Raw genomic sequence first — 16,986 nt, 5'->3', positions numbered from 1 at the left:
CATAAAAAGTCAAATAGTTTAGTCTGGTGGAGATATTAAAAATATATGATAAAGACCTTGGAAATTGTCTCTGTGTTGTGAAAATCACATTACAAAAAGTAAAAATGGTTGAAATCTGTTCGATTTAAAAAAGAAATCAACCCCTAGGAGATGAAACTCCCCAAAGTTGAAGAAATGGCCAAACATGCTTGGTATGATGGCCAAATGATTTTGAAATGTTACCTTAAATTAAATAAATAATCTTGCTGTTCAGCACTGCTGTTAGTCCACAATGCCAAAGCATAATTGAAACTCAGTGGCGGGCCATGCATTTAAAGTCTAGGCCTTCAGTGTGATTCATGCCATTAAGAAAACACTGTTTCAAAATGAATAAGACATCCTATGTCCATCATACATCAGACATATGTGACCGATCACGGAAAGTAGGGACACAAGTCGGTTTTGGGGCATTTTGAGTTATTCACAGATTCTGAAAGTGTAGTCTCCAAGCTTTCCAACGATTTGTAACACATGGAAATCTGACAATATTTGGAGAAGTTGTGGCCATTTGAAGGTAGGCACTCAAAAAAGCTAAAAGGGGAGAAAACGGCCTCAAAAGATTGTGCAGTTCTCACCTCTCTCTGCTGCTGGGAGTGACAATAGGGCTCATTTACATCTCATTTAGATAAGCCATACCCCTGTAAAGCTCCCCTGTAAACATGGACTAAACATGAGATAACGTGTACGTGTTCTTAGAATGAACAAAAAGCGACAAACTTTGATGTTTATGGAAACTCACCCCATAAGAAACAGAAAAGTATTCTTGCAGATCTCGTTGCCTCCAATGAAATAAGTCGTTCGGGCACACTTTCTCTTTGTCGGGTCTTCTTTGTGGATGTAACCATCTCCGAAGTTTGCACTGTGCGTCTGTTTGCCTCTAAATGTCCAATAATTCGCATGACGCCAGTCCGATACATTCTTCCTCGTCTTCATCTTCGCTCAGTTGTAGATTAGGGATATTATTCAGTCTTATCATGCCACTTTCATCGCCGCTCAGATCGTCTTCAGAATCAGTGAACGCTTGTTCATAAGCATCTGGCTTGTCGAAGAAGTACTTCAAAACATTTTCGTTGTAACGCCACGGTTCAGCTCGTCTCGCGACATTCTTTGCGGCGTCCATCTTCATTGAATTTTGATATCAGATAGAGCCGGCTAGAGCGCTGCATAATAAGTAGCCACGCTGTTAGGGGCGGGGGCAAAAGCGCGGCGGCTATTCAGTACGGAAATACACACAGACAATGACACGCCCTACTGCATGCTAGAATCTCCGAAAAACAAGCCGATTTCAACCTCAAAATGTACGCTTTTAAATATACCAATACTGTTATCTCAAACATGGAGAGGCTTCTTCATGATCTCAACTAACAGATTCTGCAAAAAAGCGGAAATCACCAATTTTGGAAAAAAACACTTGTTTCTCATTTTGCTCACAAGTTGTGCTGCCGACTTGTGTCACTGGTTTCCGTGACGGGTCACATATCAAATCTGGAGATTCTGACTTAATAATAATGTATAGTTTGTTGCGATTAAATAAGAATCATATGGACAATAATATGTTGTGAATGTACAATACCGATCGCGAATTGCTCGGCCATCTGTAATCTTTTCATGAAAAGGGGTGATTCAGTAAACATGGCGGATTCTGTAATAGTCAGTACAGTCATGCGTCTCCTTCTCCACATCTTTCATTTTTCCTTTTCTCACTCCCAGATTGGTACGATGGACTTCATCTTCATGATGCCTGCATCCTGCTCTTACTTGAATTCATAGCTAAAGGGATTGGGGCCCCTCTAGGGGGGTGTCACAGATGTTTGAACATTCAAAACAAGCAGCCTCATGAATATTTTGTGACTGTCGCAACATTTTAAATTCTGTTCTTACTTGAATTCGTAGCTGAACTGATGGGGGCCCCTCGAAAATGTAATTCTAGACTGCTTAGCATTGCCAGTCAATGGTTTGAAGTGTCGTTTCATTGAACAACTTTAATTGCCTCCCGTGGGGGCCCCATCCCAACTTGGGACCCCAGGCAATTGCCTATCCTGTAGGTCCGCCTCTGCACATGTGATGCTAAAATAATGCAATAAACATTAACTAAACTACATAAACAAAGATCAACCTACATTAACTGTTCCTATAAAATGTAATGAAATGTGATGGGTCACACAGGGACTTGTTTTCCACTATAATTTTAACAGTAATTTACATGTATTCCCTTATTAAACATAATATAGGATTTTCCTGTCAATTATATGATAAATAAAGTTTTTTTTACATCTAAATTTTATTTATTTTTTTACATTATTTTACTATAAAATTACCTGCATTGTCTTGTTAAAATATATTATATAGTTTTGTAACTATATATATTATATAGTTTTGTTACGGTAATTATATGTTAACCAATTAAGTTATAATTTATTTTATTTTTACACTAGCATTTTTCTTTTATCTTTAAAATTAGGACAACAAAATTCCAGTGTGGCTTAAGTGACCAAATACTTTTTGGGGCCCCTGCATATTCTAAAGTTTTTCGTTAATTAAGAGTAATATATGTAGAACAGTTCCAGTACAGTGTATTTGAATAAATTGACTAGGATAGAGCGCAGCTCCAATTCTTATCACTTATTTTACTTTATCTAGCAGTTTTTGTGTTTTTTCCCATATATGCAATGTTTTCCCTATATGCAGATGTATTCCTAATACATTTTCCTTTTATATTATCCCAGTTCCTCATCCAGCGCCTCTCTGGTAGAGATACTGTACCTGTTAGCTTCAAGCCAAATTCCCTCTCCTGTCCATCATTCTCACTTTCTCTATCCGTTTGTCTCTTTCTCTCTGACTGCGGCTATCAACAATAAACCCTAGTTAAACCCCAGCCTCCCTGACGAGGTGCATTTTGTTTGCTTATCCTTTTTCTAAGCGGCTTGAGTTTTACGACACAAAATGAATAGAACGATGGTTGCTGCATTGTTAACGAGGGAGTGAGGAGACTGCATTTGACTGCTGAGTACTGGCATGCTCCTTGAATTGTGTGGGAACTTATGTGGACAGAATGCGTTATGCCTGAAATATTAGCAATGGTGGTCCTTGCTATGCAAGGCATAAGGCAAGGGCGCCTCAATAACGCTAATACCTTATTTGCAGCATTTATTTAGAGCAAAACCTTAATATTGCACATTGTTAATGTACGGTATTTCAAAGGAGTGAATTGCAATACTAGTGTGCATCCTTGTAAACTAGTGGTACCATGCATGCTGAATGTCAGCTTAACCTCACAAGAACTCCATGTGACAGACTGCTACATTTTCCATTTCCCTTTTTGATTTGTAACTAGTAGCACCTAATAAACAAAAATTGATGTCCACAGATGTGGACAGCAGGACTAAGTTATGAAATTTTAAGTAATTTCAAGTTAAAGAAAGTCAGATTTTTTTTCACCTAATAGTTTATTATGTGTCCGGGAGTATTGGTTATTCATTTTGAGACGTTAGATATTGCAGCTGATTTCTACAAAGCTGAATAGATAATTATGATTAAAAGTAATGGTTTATCTGCAATCATCAAATCACTGCCAACTATGTTAAAATCAAATTTTGCATTATAAAATTCAGAATCTATGTATTATCATTTTCCCATGTAGGAAATGTACACAGTATGGCTTAAAGTGCCCACGTGCCTTCACCAATAATACATAGGAAATTAGCGACTTTGCGGCATAGTACATTTACAACAGCCAAATTTCTGTACATTAATATGTAAGAATTGTATAATGGAATTAGCCATGTTTACCCACCATTATAAGAAGAATAAATGACAAATGATCAGATTAGAAATCTAAATAAAGATTCTCTACCATTTAAAATGTACAAAAGGCTTGTTGTATCCACTCAAATGTATATGTAAGGAATTAGCTTAATAAGGGAATTATGATTAATTAACTTATTGAAAGAATTAAGGCATACGTCTGATCACTCTGCTACACTGAGTTGATATGACATGTCTGTCTTGAGATTAATACTATTATCATGGCCATTGAAAATAATATGACAAATATATTGAAATATTGTTCGAGCTAGGAGCACAGATCTTTTAAAAATCAATTGACTAGATTATTTATCAAAATATACCAGTCAAGTGCTCTTTGAATACAAACAAGACTTTATTTCTAATCTACAACATAAAACTAACTAACACATTGACAAAGATGAAAAACAGGTTGGTGAGTGAACTGCAACAGAGTAAATTGAACTCTATGGGGTCTATAGACAGTTCCTTGAGAACCATCGATACTTCATTTAGTAAACCTCGATTTGTCATCAGGTTACCCAGAGTAATTAAATAAGACACCACCACTTTCTAGCAAATGTCTGAAGATGTACTTGCTTTGTTGCGTTTCCTTGTATTGCTTTGGTTCTTGACTCTTTGTAGATAGTTCCGGTTGTTCCATCGATATTTTAGATAGTGGATTGTAAAGATGAGGCAGTGCTTTGAAGCAAGCCTCCCACAATGGATACTCGCGACTCCGTCACGTTTGCAAGTCATAGCGCAGAGAAGAGAAGAGCTTCCTCTGAACTATACGTTCCAAAATCTCCTGGACTCTACATTGTGCGGATCCTGGGCGTAGAAGGGCTAAGAGCCCAGAGGGAAGAGGGCAAGAGCGCGAAGAGAAGAGAGCAAGAGAGTAAGCGAGAGTTTGTTCTCGGAGGGGAGGCTTTATACTATTGAGGTTGGCCTCCCCAAATGTGTCTTGAGCAGTGTCTTCTGCGGGGTCACATGGTCACCTCTTTCCCTAATTTTTAAAGTTGACTTACAATACTTTATGTAAAGGCTTCTTAATAATTCCCGCTCAAAAAATGTTCTAATCATACATTTTATATAATGAAATCAGTGCAAGAGACATGACATCTGTTAACATCAACATTCTCTACATAAACAGGCAAGCATTTACATATGAAACACGACATACTTTCTTAATAAATTACTGCTATAATTCAGTTATGTCATGTTCATTGTTGTCTTTTGTTTTTGTGCTCTTATGTTGAAGTTTAGTTTAGTTCCTGTTTCCTGTTTGGTTTTTGTAGTCCTTTTGTAGTTTCATTTTATGATTGGTTTCCCCTGATTAGTTCTCATTCCCTGATTGATTCCCCAGCTGTTCCTCATTCCCTTGTTTGTTCCTTTGTGTATTTAAGCCCTTAGTTTTCTTGTTTGCTTTGTTAGTTCTTGTATATGTTATTATGTTCTGTGCTAGGTTTCCATTGCTTTCCTTTGTCCTTAGTTTTCCTGTTTTTATGAATAAAAGCTGCATTTAGATCCACATTCTCTGTCTAAATTCGTCACAAGTTATAATGCGTGATAAAATTTCCTAATAATTATTTTGTTATTTTGTTTTAAACACAAATAATGCATTACACATTATGAAAAACATAATTGTCAAAATTATTCTCAGGTTAAACCTTGAATGAGCGTTTTAGGGACTTTGGCAGATTATGTGTGGAATCAAATTACAGTAAAGTAAATTTTGCGATTGTGTCAGAGTTCCTGGATTAGGTGACTTGAATACACTTGAAAAGTTCATTTGTATATTTGAATTGTTATGAGCAGTGCATTAGTTTTCTTTCCAGCTGAAAAGATAATACCAAGGGCTAATTTCAAAGAAAGTAAGACTTTAGCATGTCTCATGATCCCTTATTGGTCTAATTTAAGTGTAGCAAATTGTTTATTGGACAAAAGGGGAGTGTCTTGGGTTTCTTCAGAAGAGTAGTCTTTAAGTCATGTGTTGACCATTAAGTGTGGGGGTATTTCTGATTTACCACATGTATGAGGAGAGTTCTCAGTGCGTCCACAGAACTCTCTCTTTATTCTCGAGACGGTTGACACTCAACAGAGCATCTTTTAATGGACTCTTTTCAGGCCTCGGGCATCAGTAATTTTGCATAGCAACTGTTCATTTTATTGGCCAGATGTGGGTCATCTCAGACTCCTTGGCACCAACAGAGGAGAGTCTTCAATTTAAAACATTGAGTATTTTTCGGTGTGGATAGCAGGGCCTCTGTACTAGTTTATTAATCACTTTTCTGCCTTCAATCACTACACCCATGTCTGCCAAACATGTTGAGTCCTCCAAACATCATCTACAGCAGGAAACTGAACTTTTGACCAGATGTTAGAAGGGAATGCACTAGGTTGCATAGGAAAGGTATAGGATGATCCCTTGATCCCTAATTAGTGAATTACTTAATCTCCAGTGTGCTGCCTGTCTTCATTGGTCTCAGAACTGTTTGAAAAGCACCTTATTTTCATTCTAAGTCAGTATACAGCTTCTGAAAGCAAAATTTTCCAGCTTTTGGATATGTCCATTGATCCTCAATGTGATAATGCACGGTGAATGTTGGATATTTATGGAAAGTTAGACCAATTGTCCACATACGTGGACATTGTGCTTAACAGCGTGCTGTTAACATTGGGTCTCACAAGGTTAAACCAAGCCTTAGGTGGTTTGCTGGTCTTTAGAGCTGGGTGGGTATTGATACAGATTTCCGGATTCGATTCGATTCTGATTCACAAGAACTTGATTCAGTTCTGATTCATATGGGTATATTTCAGTTATATTGTCAATTTTGCTTACATATGAAATAAATTATCTTTCAGCTAATGCTGTTAAACAGGGGACCTTCTAACTAGGTACATTATTAAAATACAAATATATAAATATATATGTTATGACTAGTTTCCATCAATAAATGAAATGTGAAATTAATAATTTTTAGTATTTACACTGATTTGTAGAACATGCTAAAATTATAATGTCTCTTTAAGAATAGCGTTGGTTCAACCAAGTGTTTTGATTGAATGCACATTAAATAGAGGGGAGTTGATATCAATCCATAACAAGATTGATCATAAGGATGATTGTAATGCATCTGAAAAGTGCTTAAAATCCCTTTAAAACCAGCATAACCAGCTTGGCCTGTCTGCGAGACCAGCTTACCACATTACAAAAGTGAAACAAGTTTTTTTTACTTATGTCCAAAAGTGTATGCCACACATGACCTTTTCTGACTGACAAAGAGAACATTTCAAGCTAGATGCCAATTTAATAGTTGGCTTAAGAGTCACAGCATGTGAGAGCAGTGTGAAGCAGGTGAACAGTGAACCCACTGACCCACAAGTTTGACTGACTGACAGACAGAATTCAATTACAGTTTTGTAGGACTGACCTGCACTACTCTATCATCCATCCAAATGGCAAACCTGTGATGAGATCATAGCAGAGCTGTTTTATTTAATGAATAGATGTGGAGAATTCAGTCTCGATTGCAAAAGGAAAGGAGACATGGTGGGTGGAAGGATAAGCAGCTTTTTTAAGTTAGTAAAATTAATAAACTTTCATGCTTCACTAAACTGCAAACATGTCAACAACCACATTAAAGAAAAAGAGGTTTGTTCTGTTAAGGCTCAGCTTACAAATGACTAAAGACATAAGGGCCTTGCTTTTAACTCTTGCACACCGTCTACTCTGGAAGTGTCTTTCAAGCCAACAATAAATGGGTGTGGCGTTCCATTTTGCAGTGTCCAGTGTAGACAGCCTTAAGCCATTGCGCCCAGTATAGACAGGGTGTAAGGAGATAAGAGTTTTAGGCCACGTCTACACTAACATGTTTTCATTTGAAAAAGCATTAATTTCGCTACAGGTACGCGTCTCTCCCACACTAGAACAGTGTTTCCTCCACCAAAAACTGAGTGTTTCCAAAATGCTCTACATGACCGAATTTAATTATCAAATTATGACGTTAGGAATCTGAAAACCTATTTTCCAAATGGAAATGGTTTAGTGTAGATGTGGCTTTAGTTACTGTTTGGGCGATTTTCACAAAACTTGCCAATAAATGTGAAGTTAAACCCCCAAATCATTACAAATGAAAATATGAAATTATATTTTGCATATAAAAAGAGATTTCCATTCATGGAGTCCGTCAGTTTATTGATCTGTTCACGATCAACTTTCACTGAAGCAGCAACCACAGCCTCCCAAATGCTGTTCAAAGTGTTACATTGTCTTCCCTCACTGTAAATCTCACGTTTGAGAAGAGCCCACAAGTTCTCAGTAGGATATAATGCAGGTGAAGAAGGGGCCTTGCTGGCTAGCCAAGCAGTGGAGTACTTGGATTCATGTGATGGAGCATTTTCCTGCATAAAGATCATGGCCTTCTTGAATGCTGAGGACTTCTTGCTGTACCACTGCTTGAAGAAAATGCTTTCCAGAAACTGGCAGTAGGTTTGGGAGTTGAGTTTCAGTCCATCTTCAACTCGAAAAGGTACAACTACCTCATCCTTAATGATAACAGGCCATACCATTACCCCTCCTCCACCTTGCTGGCACCTGACTCGAAGTGGGGCCCTGTGTCAATTAGTGATCCAGCCACGGGCCCATCCATCTGGTCCATCAAGAATCACTCTCATTTCATCTATCCATAAAACCTTTGAAAACCTTTTGTTTTTCAAGTATTTCTTTGCCCAATCTTGACACTCCAACTTGTGAATATATTCAGTGGTGGCCATGTTTCAGCCTTCTTGACCTTGGCCATGTCTCTGAGCACTTGGCACCTTGTACTTCTGGACACTCCAGGTAGGTTGCAGTTCTGGAATATGGTAGCTTTGGAGAATAATGGGTTCCTGGTAGCTTCACGTTTACATTTACATTTATGCATTTGGCAGACGCTTTTATCCAAAGCGACTTACAGTGCACTTATTACAGGGATAATCCCCCCGGAACAACCTGGAGTTAAGTGCCTTGCTCAAGGACACAATGGTGGTGGCTGTGGGGATAGAACCAGCAACCTTCTGATTACCAGTTCAGTGCTTTAGCCCACTATGCCACCACCACTCTGTTTAATTCTTCTCAAGTCTTTTGCAGTTAATTTGAGCCTTTTCTTCTCCATGTGTTTTTGCGCCCCAGTTGACTATTCGCAACAGCATTTATGATTGTTCGTTGGTCACACCTTAATAGATTATCTATTTCAAGAGTGTTGCATCCATCTGAAAGGTATTTTACAATATTTGACTTTTCAGTGTCAGTTAAATCTCTTCTTTGTCCCATTTTACCTAATGAAGTAATGGCAATGAAGGTAATTAAGCTGCCTAATAATTATGCCCACCTTGATATAAGGTGTTAGTCACTTTCGCCATACACTCCCTCATTACACAAATACATACCACCTGAAAACAATTGAATCCAATAAGCATTCAAGTTTATACGGTTTGGAGTTGGAAATTGTGTATGGAAATAATGATAAGATCAGAATACTCACTTGCCTAATAATTGGGCATGCAGTGTATTTTACCCCCAATTCAGATTACTGTAACACGTCCAGAGGGATTACTTTTACAATTCCCATTGTTTTCAATAAAGATTCTCATTAACACTACACAGGCGGCTGTGGCTCAGGTGGTAGAGCGGGTCGGCTGCTAATCGCAGGGTTGGCGGTTAGCGACCCACAAGACTCCACATGCCGAATTGTCCTTGGGCAAGACACTGAACCCCAAGTTGCTCCCAATGGCAGGCTAGCGCCTTGCATAGCAGCTCTGCCGCCATTGTGAATGTGAATTTGTGTGTGAATGGGTGATTGAGACAGAGGGTAAAGCGCTTTGTTAACCTCTAAGGTTAAAAAGGTGCTATATAAGTGCAGACTATTTAAAATTCACTGAAGCAATTCCTCTAAAGCCAGACCTTTTTGGGTCTGTCTTGAATTTTGCATATTCAGTGGCAAGCCTTGTTGAAGCCAATGTATACAATATTTTTCCTCATAAGCGTGGCATGTTTGGTTATTATGCCACACTTAACATGTGCATTTTTAAACTAAAACAGACTTGCGTATGTAAACAATCTGGCAGAACAAGTGGTTATTGCAATTTATCAGATTAGTGTCAGATTTATCTCAAAGGACCATATGTTAGGAACAGAATGCAATGAGTAATCATTTTCTCCAGTTTCTTCATGATCATTAGATCATAAAAAGTACAAGAGCAAAATTGAGCAAATTTCAGCCTGAAAAAATTGTGTGGTGGAATTTTAGCATAATTTTATTACGTGGTTCCTTACAAGTAACACGGCAGTTCAGGGGTGAAATGTCCACACTGTGGTGCTAAAAGTGAGTTAAATGCTCTCCCAAATAAATCATATTTCTCATCAGCAAAGTTTGTCCTCTTCATGATTTATTTATTAAAAATGTGTCTTTCAGAAAGTTCAATTACTTTTTAATACTTCAATAAATAATGCATAGATTTGCCAGAGCGGTAGGATCAACTTAGTCTAAAACAATTACATTAAAAATGCTTATTCCTGGACTTAAAGTACTGAACAGGGATTATTCCAAGGTGTCTACAATTATCCAAAGAATGATATGGTCTTACTGTTCTTACTAGCAAAGAAGTCCCTCGCAGGGGTTTGGAAGAAAAGATATTCAGTGTCTGACTTTTGCAGAAGTAGGGGATTGAGTGCATTGATTGTAGAGCAGCAACATCACGAATGACGAGATGAGAGAACCAAAATCAAAGCGTTAACTCCCCTTAAGAGCGTGTATAAAAAGATGAAAGATGAAGAAGGACATACCTTCAATGAAGGCTAAAAGCAATCCACCTCAAACTTGTGAGAAACTGTGCAACTAAACTCAAGCTACTGTAATGGGCCCTTAAGTCTCCTGCTCTCTCTCTAACGCGTTTAACAGCTACAGAGCATAGCCTGTTAAAGTGTGCTGTGAACCTTACACAATATGAAAACAAATGAGCCATTTACAGTCTGACTGCAATTGTGTGTAGCCTATTTGACTTGTTTCTGGGGCTGATTTCAAGTTGACGTATGTGCAAAGACGCAGGAAGCAATAAAAAAAGATATTTATATGTAACTGATGGGTAATTACTGAATTGCTTTAATAGGAAGCGCTTGCTGGCATGCATGTATGGTGCTCGGAGATTGTAAACACCTGTCAATGTGGCTGTGAGGAAAGACCTCGGTGGCCACGTCTAGAATTTAGACTTCATTAATTGAAATCTGGAGCTTGTTGTTTCTCATGCTGAGATGGACACCTGCTGCAGCAATGAAACTTAGGCTCATTAGTTTGCTTTACTGCGAGTATCCTCTGAGGGTGCACACTTGGAGCTTCAGATATCTTAACTACAGTTATATTTCAGATTGTACAATAAGTATGTGCTGCACAAAACAAAAAACAAAACAAATGATGTTTCTCGATGGACTGGCATGTCAGGTGTCCTTCCTTTAGCTGGATAGGTCAGCCCCACCTGTACACGGATAGCGTTGACATGGATGGATGGATGATGTTTCTTTGGGATGTAACTGCAATCTCTGTTAATGTTTTGCTTTAAAAATGGGTAATAGAATGAATAATAAAGGAATATTTCAAGCATTTATTTATCGTTCATTATATCGGTCGCTCATTCATTCATTCTATCTTTCGTTATATATTATGTCACTATTGATCATTGTTAGATTGTTTGTTTGATCATTATATCTTATTCTATCATTATATTTTGTGCTTTGTGTCATTGGATTGCTCTGTCTTTCATTCATTCTATCTTATGATTATTCTATCATTCGTACTTTTGTTTGTTTGTTTTGATATCATTCTTGTGGTCGAATTTCTATCATTTGTTGTTCATTCATTGTTCTATCGTTCATTTGTTAGTTTGTTTTTCTGTCTAGCATTTCTTTGTTTGTTTTACTATCTATTGTTTGTTTGTTTTCCTATCTATTAATTTGTTTGTTTGTTTGTTTTCTATATACCTTTGTTTCTCTATCTTTTGTTTGTTTGTTTTCCTATCTATTGTTTGTTTGTTCGTTTGTTTTTCTATATACCTTTGTTTCTCTATCTATCGTTTGTTTGTTTTACTATCTATTGTTTGTTTGTTTTTCAAATATTTGTTCATTTGTTTTTCTATATACCTTTGTTTCTATCTTTGTTTGTTTGTTTTCTATCTATTGTTTGTTTGTTCATTTGTTTTCTATATACTTTGTTTTCTATCTATCGTTTGTTTGTTTTCCTATTTATTGTTTGTTTGTTGATTTCCTATCTATTGTTTGTTTGTTTGTTTGTTAGTTTTTATATTGTTTGTTTGTTTGTTTTGATATCATTCTTGTGGTCTACTTTCTATAATTTGTTGTTCATTCATTGTTCTATCGTTCATTTGTTAGTTTGTTTTTCTATCTAGAGTTTCATTGTTTGTTTTACTATCTATTGTTTGTTTGTTTTTCTATATACCTTTGTTTTTCTATCTATCGTTTGTTTGTTTTTCTATCTATCATTTGTTTGTTGGTTTTACTATCTATTGTTTGTTTGTTAGTTTTTATATAATTGTTTTGTTTGTTTGTTTTTCTATCTACCATTTGTTTTTCTATCTATCATTCCTTTGTTTGTTTTACTATCTATTGTTTGTTTGTTCATTTGTTTTTCTATATACCTTTGTTTATCTATCGTTTGTTTGTTTTCCTATATCTTGTTTGTTTGTTCGTTTGTTTTTCTAATATTTGTTTGTTTGTTTTTTGTTGTTTGTTTTTCTATCTAACATTCCTTTGTTTGTTTTACTATCTATTGTTTGTTTGTTCGTTTGTTTTTCTATATACCTTTGTTTATCTATCGTTTGTTTGTTTTCCTATATCTTGTTTGTTTGTTCGTTTGTTTTTCTAATATTTGTTTGTTTGTTTTTCTATATACCTTTGTTTTTCTATCTAGCATTTCTTTGTTTGTTTTACTATCTATTGTTTGTTTGTTTGTTTGTTTTTCTATATACCTTTGTTTCTCTATCTATCGTTTGTTTGTTTTACTATCTATTGTTTGTTTGTTTTTCAAATATTTGTTCATTTGTTTTTCTATATACCTTTGTTTCTCTATCTTTTGTTTGTTTGTTTTCCTATCTATTGTTTGTTTGTTCATTTGTTTTTCTATATACCTTTGTTTTTCTATCTATCGTTTGTTTGTTTTCCTATTTATTGTTTGTTTGTTGGATTTCCTATCTGTTGTTTGTTTGTTTGTTAGTTTTTATATTGTTTGTTTGTTTGTTTTGATATCATTCTTGTGGTCTATTTTCTATAATTTGTTGTTCATTCATTCTTCTATCGTTCATTTGTTAGTTTGTTTTTCTATCTAGAGTTTCATTGTTTGTTTTACTATCTATTGTTTGTTTGTTTTTCTATATACCTTTGTTTTTCTATCTATCGTTTGTTTGTTTTTCTATCTATCATTTGTTTGTTGGTTTTACTATCTATTGTTTGTTAGTTTTTATATAATTTTTTTGTTTGTTTGTTTTTCTATCTACCATTTGTTTTTCTATCTAGCATTCCTTTGTTTGTTTTACTATCTATTGTTTGTTTGTTCGTTTGTTTTTCTATATACCTTTGTTTATCTATCGTTTGTTTGTTTTCCTATATCTTGTTTGTTTGTTCATTTTTTTCTAATATTTGTTTGTTTGTTTTTCTATATACCTTTGTTTTTCTATCTAGCATTCCTTTGTTTGTTTTACTATCTATTGTTTGTTTGTTTGTTTGTTTTTCTATATACCTTTGTTTCTCTATCTATCGTTTGTTTGTTTTCCTATCTCTTGTTTGTTTGTTCGTTTGTTTTTCTAATATTTGTTCATTTGTTTTTCTATATACCTTTGTTTTTCTATCTATCATTTGTTTGTTTTCCTATTTATTGTTTGTTTGTTGGTTTTCCTATCTATTGTTTGTTTGTTTGTTTTATATTATTTGTTTGTTTGTTTGTTTTGATATCATTCTTGTGGTCGACTTTCTGTCATTTGTTGTTCATTCATTCTTCTATCGTTCATTTGTTAGTTTGTTTTTCTATCTAGAGTTTCATTGTTTGTTTTACTATCTATTGTTTTTTTCTAATATTTGTTTGTTTTCTATATACCTTTGTTTTTCTATCTATCGTTTGTTTGTTTTTCTATCTATCCTTTGTTTGTTGGTTTTACTATCTATTGTTTTTTGTTAGTTTTTATATAATTTTTAACAAATAATATAGATAACAAATCTACCATTTGTTTTTCTATCTGTCATTTGTTTGTTTTCCTATCTATCATTTGTTTGTTTTCCTATCTATCGTTTGTTTGTTTGTTTGTTTGTTTTTCTATCTATTGTTTGTTTGTTTTTTGGTCTATTGTTTGATTATTTGTTTTCATTCTTTTGATCATTCTGTCTGGTCTGTCATTTGATCTATTGTTCTCTCCATTTATGTCTGTCTTTCTATCAATTGATCGATTTATCGATCGATTGTTTGTTTGTTTGTTAGATCCATTGTTTGTTCCATATATGTCTGTCTGTCTTTCAATCAATCAATGAAATAGGGATAAGCCCTTCAATATGTCCCACCCAAAATTCCTATGTGAGTAATGTCAACAAAATGTCATATCATGAGGTCTTTAGGTTATTTTTGTTTATTTATTTCTTAATTGTATTCTAGGGGAGGAGAACACACCAGGCTGGCTCTCTGCAGAGGATGAAGGGAAAACAAGGGCTCCATTTCGGTGTCCACTACTGTCCTGTCGCATGCCTGTCTTGACCTCCAAAGCCCCTGAATGGAAGGTGAGTAACTTCTATTATAAAAGTGTCATTTTTCTGTTTTGATGTCCGTAGCCAGAGACTGAGATCCAATTTCCTCACTGCCAACCACAAAACAAAGACTAATCAGAAACATATTTCAATTCCCTTGAACAGAAAGGGTATAAAGTTCCTTTCTTGAAGACAAGCTACTATTAGACTGTACTGTACACAGTTTAGTAATTTCTTAGCTGCAAATTTAAAGTCCAACAGAAGCAACCTCCACCAACAGAGTCTGACCAGAGGATGATCTTATGGGAACATTGCCAGAATTGTGGAATTACAAGGTGACATAGAACCTGTCCATTGACACTAGTAGGAGAAAGCGCTTGTGGGTCAGTAGCAGCTGTTAAGAACTGTAAGCTCCTCATAGATCAAATGGTGAACTTGGGTAAGAGACAGACTAAAAGGGCTTCAGAGTCAGTCATATAAGAATGAAATATGTTTTACCATCTGGAAGATGATATTTCAGGCTAGATTTTCAGTCCTAACAAAGTTAGTTGACGTGCCTCTGAATGCAGGGTTTAGGTTCCAAATTACCACAGTCACCATGTGGGGATGTTTTGAAGTGATCATGCAATTACCTTAATGACTATGGAACATCCGAGTATAAACCAATCAGGCTACATTAAATTTAACTTCCTTATTGCAACCCAATAGATTGGAAGTCAAGGCTATTGGAGATATGGTGTCTCTTTCTTCAAGATCTTGGAACTCGAAGAGTTCGACGAAGAGATCACCGGTGTACATTTTCCACATCATCGCTTTCCACAGCTGCTCAGAACAGTGCCAAGAGTTTGCTTAATTGCATTAGGGCTTCTCTTGGGCTTCTCAACCTCAGACTAAGGTGTTCAATTGCCATTACTTTTAGGAAATATGGTCCAATCACCTTCAACAAGAATTGTTTGCTGGGTTGGGTAGGGATGGCAATGCTAAGGGTTTGGTTTCGATTTTGATTCCTCGAAACGATTCTGGTTCCTTAAGTGTTCCATTAACGATGCATTTAGTACTTTTTAGGGAGAATTATTTGGAAAAGTAGCCTGTTGTCAAATGATGAGATCACTTCAGATATAAAAAATCTGAAATAATTTGAATACAATTCTTAAAAAAATCAGGAATCAGACTCCACTGGTGGTGCTGTATGTTTTGTGCTGTCGATTCAAAAGAACCGTCTCAGAGTAATTTGTTCAGGAATCGGACTATACTGGCCATGCTGTGTTTTGTGCTGTAGATTCAAAAGAACCAACTCGTAAGTGTCATTTGTTCAGGAATCGGACTACTCTGGACACACTGTATTTTGTGCTGTAGATTCAAAAGAATTATCTTGTAAGCGTCATTTGCTCAGTAATCTGACTTCACTGGTCATGCTGGTTTGTGCTATAGATTCAAAAGAATCAGCTTATAAGAGTCATTTATTCGGGAAATGGACTGCACTGGTTGCACTGTGTTTTGCACTGTAGATTCAAAAGAACCAGCTCTTAAGAGTTATTTGTTCAGTAATCAGACTTCACTTGTCACGCTGTGTTTTGTGCTGTAGATTCAAAAGAACTGGCTCGTAAGAGTAATTTGTTTAGGAATTAGAGTACACCGGTCACACTGTGTTTCATATTTAAATTGAGGCAGCATTTCTGATGAACTGCGTTACAGGAAACACTGTCATAGTATTTTATTAAGGTGTTCTGTCAGCATCTGTGGGAAAATGCACTTTTGAGAACCGTTAACAGCACTGAAAGTCATAAATCATACTGTTCTGGTATTTTAAAAAAATGGATCCGGTTCTGAATAAGAGCATGCACCATGTCAAAGAAAAATGGCCTCCCAAAAGGATCGGCCAATGATAAATTAATTTGAGAGTTTTAAGAGTGAATCTACTCTGATTATGGATGTGTAGTTATGTCTTTAGCTTGTGTTTGTGTCTGTATTGTGAAGAATTGAACATAGATGTGGATTACAGAGTGTTAGGTGCAGGTTCTTGCAAAAAGGAGATGGGTTTACAGTGAGTGACATTAAGTCCTTCTTTCAGAGAAGCCTTCTGCCTTACTGTCATTATCTATCACTTACCACAGGGCGGCATGTGTTATCCAATGCCAAGGCCTCCAAACATCTTACTCTTAGGATTTGGCAGCTGATGCATTTGGGAAAGCATCCGTTGGTGCAGGGCTTAGAAGTCCTGAGATGGTTGGAAAAGGAAGGGGACTTGAAGACCAAGATTAAACTAGAAAAGCCTCTGGGGACTCGCTCATCTCCAGTAATAAAATGGAAGTTCTGTAGCAGCATACCATGAACAACTGATCTTTACACACAGTTCTGCCATTTTTGTAAAAGCCTGGTGGGTGGAC

At 36.1% G+C, this 16,986-nt stretch overlaps 1 pseudogene; it reads left to right on the top strand.

Annotated features, from left to right (window-relative positions):
* Positions 1–16,986, top strand: part of LOC127632939 (rho guanine nucleotide exchange factor 10-like protein) — a 173,067-nt pseudogene that overhangs the window by 82,987 nt on the left and 73,094 nt on the right.

Source organism: Xyrauchen texanus, chromosome 39 (genome assembly GCF_025860055.1).
Source record: "Xyrauchen texanus isolate HMW12.3.18 chromosome 39, RBS_HiC_50CHRs, whole genome shotgun sequence".
NCBI classification, from domain to species: domain Eukaryota; kingdom Metazoa; phylum Chordata; class Actinopteri; order Cypriniformes; family Catostomidae; genus Xyrauchen; species Xyrauchen texanus.
The sequence above is the reverse complement of the archived record's forward strand: the minus strand, read 5'-3'. Positions and strand labels throughout refer to the sequence as shown.